Source organism: Topomyia yanbarensis, chromosome 2 (assembly GCF_030247195.1).
Source record: "Topomyia yanbarensis strain Yona2022 chromosome 2, ASM3024719v1, whole genome shotgun sequence".
Lineage (NCBI taxonomy): Eukaryota > Metazoa > Arthropoda > Insecta > Diptera > Culicidae > Topomyia > Topomyia yanbarensis.
The window spans coordinates 148,005,451-148,013,135 of NC_080671.1; the positions used below are offsets into that span (position 1 = coordinate 148,005,451).

Here is a 7,685-nt window from a genome sequence, read left to right on the forward strand (position 1 = left end):
AAATCGATGTTTTGAAACCGTGAGAGTAGAAGACTCCCTTAATGTAGGAAATGAGAAGAATTATAAGCCAAGTGGAAAATTATGATATATATTACATTTAACTAAATTAGTTAAGAAATTTGAGTTTGATCGTCTCTTCAGAATCCGACTAACTTAGTGACGTTCTCATGGAGAAACTTGGTTTCTACCCAAACTTTTCTCCTTAGGGAGAAATGAAGCATTGTGGGGCACTTTTAACATTTGATTGTTCTAAGCAATTCAAATATGCCATCAATATTTGATATCAGCTCTAGAGATCAACAAAAAATCATAGCAATAATCAATTTGATGCCACTTGATACCTAGTCCTTGCATAATTTGTATAGCCAGCGATAAAAAGAAAATTAACAATAGCTTTTTTGGTGCAGATTTGCGCAAGATCGCACTAAGATATCCTTGAAGTAGACAAAATTTCAACAAAATAAAGTTAGAGTGATCCATTTCTGCTCTTTGCTTTCTATTTAAAAACCTGGATTTATTGCAGTTAAGCGCCATATTTTTTTTTCAATTTGTTTATTTGATAAGGCACGTATGCGTTAGCTTAAAGGTGCCATTTTTTCATTGTTTTACATTTTGAATTTCTTAAAACTAGGGGGATACACATTTCAATATTATTTTGTTTTATATAATAAAACTAAAAAAAACTACAGCTAACTTATACATATAAAAGAGGGTATAATATAATATTCGTAAGATTTGGGGGACGGGTCATTTGTGTGTTCTTTGTATAGTAATTCACTTTATGATTTTTAGAAGGGAGATTGTAGAAAAAATAATTATTAACTAAGCGGAACATTTTACAAGCTTATTAACTAGAGATAACTAGAAAGAGTGGTTCAAGATTAAGGGGAATTAATTAGGACTATTTTAAAGTAGTGGTACTGTTGCGCATTTCTTAACGAGATTAAATATTGTTCAACTAAAACTAGAAGATAGGGGGGCACATAAATTTTGGGAAGATATTCAAGGGGAGAAGGGGGTGAAGACATACATCTGTGTATCAGAGACATGGGAGAGAGGGTGGACAAGACTGAACGGGGGGGGGGGATATAAACTTCAGTTTCCGGCATCAGGAATCAACGGCCAGGATTACAGATTCGAACGGATGTATCAAGTATTGAGACGCCGGGCGGTTTTCCTCGAGCCGGCAGGGGTTCCTCCAGACGATTTCGTAGTACGGCTCAGATACGGATCGGGAACACACCGCGCTGCGCGTGTGATGTTGTACTGTAGATCTCGTGTTGTTGGTTCATTCTACAGATGTTTTGTCTCGTCTTGGAGTCGTATCAAACCATCGTTGGGGTACGGTAGGCGGAAGAGGGCATTTCTGGGAATGATAAGAGAAAAGATAGGGGCATTTAAATTTGGATATTGATGGTTTTGAGGAACGTGTATATAAGGGACATGTAGAGAATATCGCGGCTTGCTAAAGCGCCATATGCTTTCCCTTAAGGGATTAAAAATCATCTTTCGAGATCGCTAGTTTAAAACACTCTGGAGAAGTCAATTGGGGGGTTGTGTCATCGCAGAATCACTGTGAATTATTCAGGAGCTTTAATTAATTTATTTTAATTGTAATGGGGTTAATAATTGGAAAGTACTAGAAAAATTCGTTTTATGCTCCACGTGCGAGTAAAGTGTGAACATTAAAGACGATATGGGGGCAGAATTCAAAATTTGACCCTATGCCATAGATGTTAACGCCCAAACGGCACTAAAAATTGTTATTAACCGTAGAACGTTACACTTACTTTTTCTACCTTAGAACGTTGTACCGGGGTACAAACATACCCCACGCGATTGATCGCAATTTTCGCAGGTAAAAATGCAAGAAAAAAAAACAAATGAATTATATATCATTTTCTTTTTTTATAATTGCGAAAACAACTGTGTAGGTGAAAGTAAGCGCTTTTCTGAAACAATGATACATAAATTGCCTTAAGCAAAAAAAGAAGCAAGAAAATCGCGGTTTTGACCTTTTTCACAAAAATTACTAAAACTTTGCGAATTTTCAACCGATTTGAAAAAAAAAATCAAATGATTCTAAAAGTTGCAAAAATATTTTACTAACGGAATAAAATGGAATTTCGACATTTTTGAAAAAGTGCAATTAATTGGAAGTGAAAATCGGAATATCGTGTATTGCAAAATACCACGAAATAAGGCGGAAATTGAAATAAAGAAAAATATTTCTGACCAGTAAGTACATTGGTAACATGCAACGCTGCTGTTACAGTAGTTACTGTGCGCAGATGATACTTGCAAGCCATTATCTTTAAAAATTATAAAAAATAGAAAATAAAAAAGTTAAATTCAGCGTAATTGACAACGAATTTCTTTTTTACTACAAAATTAAATTGAATTAATTGAATAAATGATTGAAAAAGAATTACATAATACTAATTGTTACTAAAGCAGTAAAACAACCAGCATTCAAACTGGTATTGTCACGATCCACATTTCCACTGACAGAACAAAATCTAACGAAACGCTAACGACTACCGTACACTGGGGTACAAATGTATCCCACGCCAACTTTGACTCCTTATACGTAGGCCAAAAACAAACTGACTCCACAATCTTTTCCTACTCTTACTATGAACCCAAAATTGAATTATGGTTACGGTCCCAGGTCGGTAAACGCCGAATTCTCGTCTTCACACGGCTCCAAAGATGACGTGGTGTACATTTGTACCCCTGTGCAACTAACATACATAACACTCAAAAACAATCCTTCGCCCGCTTTAACGGTCATTTTAAATATATTTGTACTTGGGACTGTGGCCACATTTGCAATTATGGCGCCACTGACATATGAACAAGCATATGGAAGAGGATAGACGACTAGTGAAAAATTGTTCCCAAACCTGAAGGCTAACCCATTTGCAAATGCGTGTTTGGGACCGTGAATAACAGGTGGATCTAGTGTTCTGGGAAAATTACCGGATCGATATTTTTCGAGGGAATTCCCTCATAGTGTTATGTCTGTTAGTCTGTGGTAAGATTCTAAATGTATGATTTGTGGTGATATTTCGCACACAAACCACGCTTGTCCGATGAAAAAAAAACAGAAAGTTTCAAATGCGGCAATTATCGCGGAAACCATAAAATAAATTTCTGGGCATGTCCTATTCTAGAAAAATTACAAATTCTCTTATATATCAACAAAATCAAGAAATTAAAAAAATGCCTGCTGCTTCAGGTGCTGACAAAAAATGTTTAAATGTTTTCATCAGATACAAAAAAGAAATATAACTTTTTTACCTATAAAAAGGATTTTAAATTTTTAAACAGGTATATCTTCTATCTCAGTCACACCAATCAGCTTATGCTTCAGTGGCAGGTAACGCGGCAAAAACAACGATGACTACCACGACAGCACTTTCCACAACGCTTCATTTGCTTCTCCATACAACGCTTTATTTGCTTAAACAGATCTAGGTAGCATTACGGAAGAATTTTTTTTGCGACAATCAATGTTTCAATTGATGACTTCAATGCTAAAGTGTACCTCCATGTTAGAAGAATTTCAAACTGGGCAGGAATTTGCTAACAAAATTGTAACGAATTTAAAGTTCAATCATGAGTTTAAATAATCATTTAAATTTATTGAATTGGAATGCTCGTTTACTCAAAACGTGCGAAGACGAATTTGTCAACTCCTTGAGGGTAAATAATGCACATATTTCCGTTGTGACCGAAACTTTTTTTTAAATCGAAGAGTAACTTTCGTTTTGTTATTCATCAAATTGTTCGAATTGTTGGATTAGGTGGAAATATCGAAATTGCTGTTAACCGCCGAATCAAACTCGCATTTTGACTTCTTTTGACACTAAGGTGGGGGAAATCGAGTGTTTGCGTATTGAAGTTGAAACCTATCTTGGTATAATTTTTATTGCTGCATTGGCCATCTTATTGCATTGAAGAGCAACCTGATTTCTTGAAAAAAAAACATACAAAACTTACAAGATTTCGGCCGATATTCTTTATAATCGGTGATTTTTTAGTTAAACGCTGATTCTAGAATAATGCTCAAAGCAAGGATTAACATGTTCGGTTATGTCCCGATTGTTTCAGTGATCCCATTTTGTCAGTCTAAAATACACCACAATCACAATCTGGTCATCACTGTAATCAGAGTTTTGGCTTAGTATTTCGTTCCAACTTGGTTTCGGGTGTTCTAAACCAACATCCGAGCAGAAGAAAATAACTTCAGAATACCAAATTCAGATATATTGTACCCAATACTTGAATACCACAATAAGATATTGAGGAACCTTGCATAAGAGGTAAAATACCCAGTGGCGTGGCGGAAATTTTTTTACTTGGGAGGGATTTTTTTTTTACTTGGTGTTAAATTTTAAATTAGTTTCAAGTTTATATTAGTTTTCAACTCAAAATCATCCCAAACAAAATTCCACTAACATAACTTATATTCATTAAATAAGGTTATTACGTATAACAAATTGTACAATGTTCTTTTTAAAACCAAAATTACAGACCCCTCCCGAAAAAAATTCTGGATCCGCTTCTGAAAATACCTGAAATAATAGTTGAGACATGTACTTCGAATAACTAGTTAATGAAACGGGTTATTAAAATACATAAATAATAACAAAACCTTTTCAACCTTCCAATAACAAAATTAAAATAAAGTATTATACCTCAATGAGGTATTAATAATCAATTAATACCAGGTTTTGATATGATACCAGAAAATAGTATGCTCAGGTTATTGGTCAGTTATTTTCTCCTGGTCAGGCTTTCATCCATATATATTTGGCAAGTCGAATAATTGAATGTATGGTAGAGTTCAAGGTTTATAGCAACACTTCGTACACGAGTATTACATTCATCCATTTCAGAGAAATATAATATTCCAACTAGGGATACTGTCGAAATCGATGGTGTTATATCCACATGTCAGGCCGTCCAATTAAAACAAGTTTGGTTAATATCGAATCCTGAGAAACACGTTTGAGATTGTGGAACACACACAGACTTTTCCCCAATTTGTCGAGCTGAGTCGTTCTTTGAAAAGTGACTGGGTTCTATTTCTAATTTTTGTAAGAAACTGAAGAAGCCATATTCTACAGTCGATGCGCGGCGACACTGTTCCATTCCAAACCTATAGATATGTTAGAGTAATTGCATGTCAGACTTACAACTGTTTTTCTAATTTGTTGGAAAAAAATGTTCCTTAACGTTCTTTAACGAAAAGTAATCGACAGATTTTTTTTTGTTCAGTGCAAAATTATTATTAAGTCCGATTTTTTGAAATATTAAAGTTTATGGGGAGAGTGAAGATAGATAAACCACAGGGTTAGGAGAACCACTAAAGATAGATTTCAATTTTAACAATAGTAAGCAATTTCATACTAAACGCACTGTGATAGGCCTATTATATTTCTGATATAATCAAAATGATCACTAAGAATCTTTGCTGGCTGGTATATAGTTAACTTTGGAATACCCAACCCAACAAAACGTTTATGATAATGTTTATGTTTGGCTACCCTCAATTATTATACTTTCCAAATTTGTAGAAATCTTCGCAAGCCCACCACTCCATAGCATCCATTCAATAATATTGTTACGATACGTGACACTAGCTGCACTGTGCTGGTCAACTCAGGATATTAAGATTTATCGTTCACAACCTAAAGCATGGTACACGTAATAACTAACACTGATGAGAAAGAATTTAATTAAAAGCACTAAAGCCATCAATTGAATATATTCATTTATCATTGCTAATTGTTCAATTACCTGTTCTATTCACAGATCAAGAGATGTTGAACTATTCAAATATCAATCTGCCACTCTCCGGTCACCTCTCAACATTCACAGCCCAGCACACAAGCAATATGCTTCCACTGTTACCAACGTCAACCTTTCAGAAGCAGTAGAGCATGCGGTAGCATAAGATAAACTGTTCTGTATCGGTGTCCTAATTGAATTTACTGCTCCTAAACACCAATTTAAATCATTGCCATTCTTCACCCGCCACCTTTGGCACGTAAATGCACGATGCCACTGCAAAATTTCCTACACTTTACAAAGGAAAAGTTCTGCGAAAACAAATTTCCTTTCAAAAATTTCCGCCCAGCATCCGGGGCTAAAATATTTCCTTTTCACCAAACCATGCGGCTTGACATCAGCTTGTCACGAATAAATGAAGTTCTACAATTTATTCAACGCTGGGACACGTTTTCTCCGAAGCATCTTCACTAGCACTAGTTCACTTGCCACTCACTTCTGCACTTTTAGGTTCAAGTTCATTATGCTGCATTCAATTATCCACTTCCTCCGTGCGGCAGCTCTTTTGTTCTTCAACGAATTTCACCTTCAGATAGCCTTTTCGCCACACCTTTTGTCTAAGGTGCTTCCTTGAATTTGAAATAGTATTAGGTATAATGTAATTAGCTTCTCGGAAGCTCTCAATTTGTTACTTATGAAACTTCCAGTTTTGTTCAGCCGAAAAGCACGTTTATTTAACTAACTTTTTAACTATTTCCGGTTGTCGATCCAATTTTTCTAAACTACTAAAAACAGCTTATCCGAAACCTAGAACACCCCAGAAACTACACTTCCATTTGACTCCCATGGGAATCCTAATCACGCTCCAGCTGGTGTGCGAAACAGGATAATTTGTCAGTCAATTAAGTTGATCCTTTCAGTACACAGGGATATCTCAAACGGCACACAGCATCCGCGGAGTCAGCCACGCGCACTCGCTGTTTGTTTACCTTCGACTGGTTTGTCTGTTCTTTGCTCAAGGCTCAAATCACCACAGCCATTCATGGGACGAGACTTCGTTATGGATCAAAATTAAATCCGCGAGAGATCCATTAAAATCATCACCGATATGGCTTACACGAGAGCAGCAGCAGAGCGAAAAAGGACGATAACGAGAGGATGTGAGATTTTTCCCGAGCGCATCTGATGGAGAGCGGAACTTCAAGTGTGCGAAAACGGATATGAACAAGGATGCCACCCGAGCGGGAGAGCCAGCTGGTCGCCAGCCGTCGCGAATAAACTCCCCCACGAGCAATTTGAGTACATATTACACACCCGAAATGTTGAATGAAATCGAGGCAGGGTTGGCAGAATGGTCTCAAGTAATTTAAATAGTCGATGTAAATACCTAAGTTGTTTGGATAATCAATTTGTGTATTTACAGTTAATTATACGTGAGATTTGTAACCTACATTGCATACAAAAGATGATTTACGGTTGATACACTAATAGTTGTCAGTACCGTACGCATTTTACCGTACCGATGACACATAATATTAAAGCATTTTTTGGCATTTATGCAAGTTCATAATTATCGAATTTCAATACAGTTTTCGGCAAAATGCTCAAAAAATATTCTTAGATTCTCTTTTGCTAGCCATAAAAAATCTGTTTTAACCCACCTAGTATACAGCCTTTCTCATTTATATGAACTATGATTTATTAGCTGCTTATGTTCAATATAATTGTGGAAATGTCTATTACAGGGTTACCGTCCTTATTTTAAAGGACATGTCCTTAATTTCGACAAATTTGAGAAGCATCCTTTTTACCTCAAATGTCTTTAACTTTAATCTTTCAGATGGAGTTTATTCCGAGAGAAAGAAACTTCATTTATCATTTAAATT

The 7,685-nt window shown here is 35.8% G+C and overlaps 1 protein-coding gene across 1 annotated transcript in view; it reads right to left on the reverse strand.

Annotated features, from left to right (window-relative positions):
• The window catches only part of LOC131681668 (cyclic nucleotide-gated cation channel subunit A), a 651,507-nt gene extending 644,672 nt beyond the window's left edge, over nt 1–6,835 (reverse strand). The window contains exon 1 of the mRNA XM_058962615.1: nt 5,809–6,835. The gene's annotated coding sequence lies outside the window, so the exon portion shown is untranslated. The remainder of the gene's footprint in view (nt 1–5,808) is intronic.
• Between the last annotated feature and the right edge of the window lie 850 nt (nt 6,836–7,685).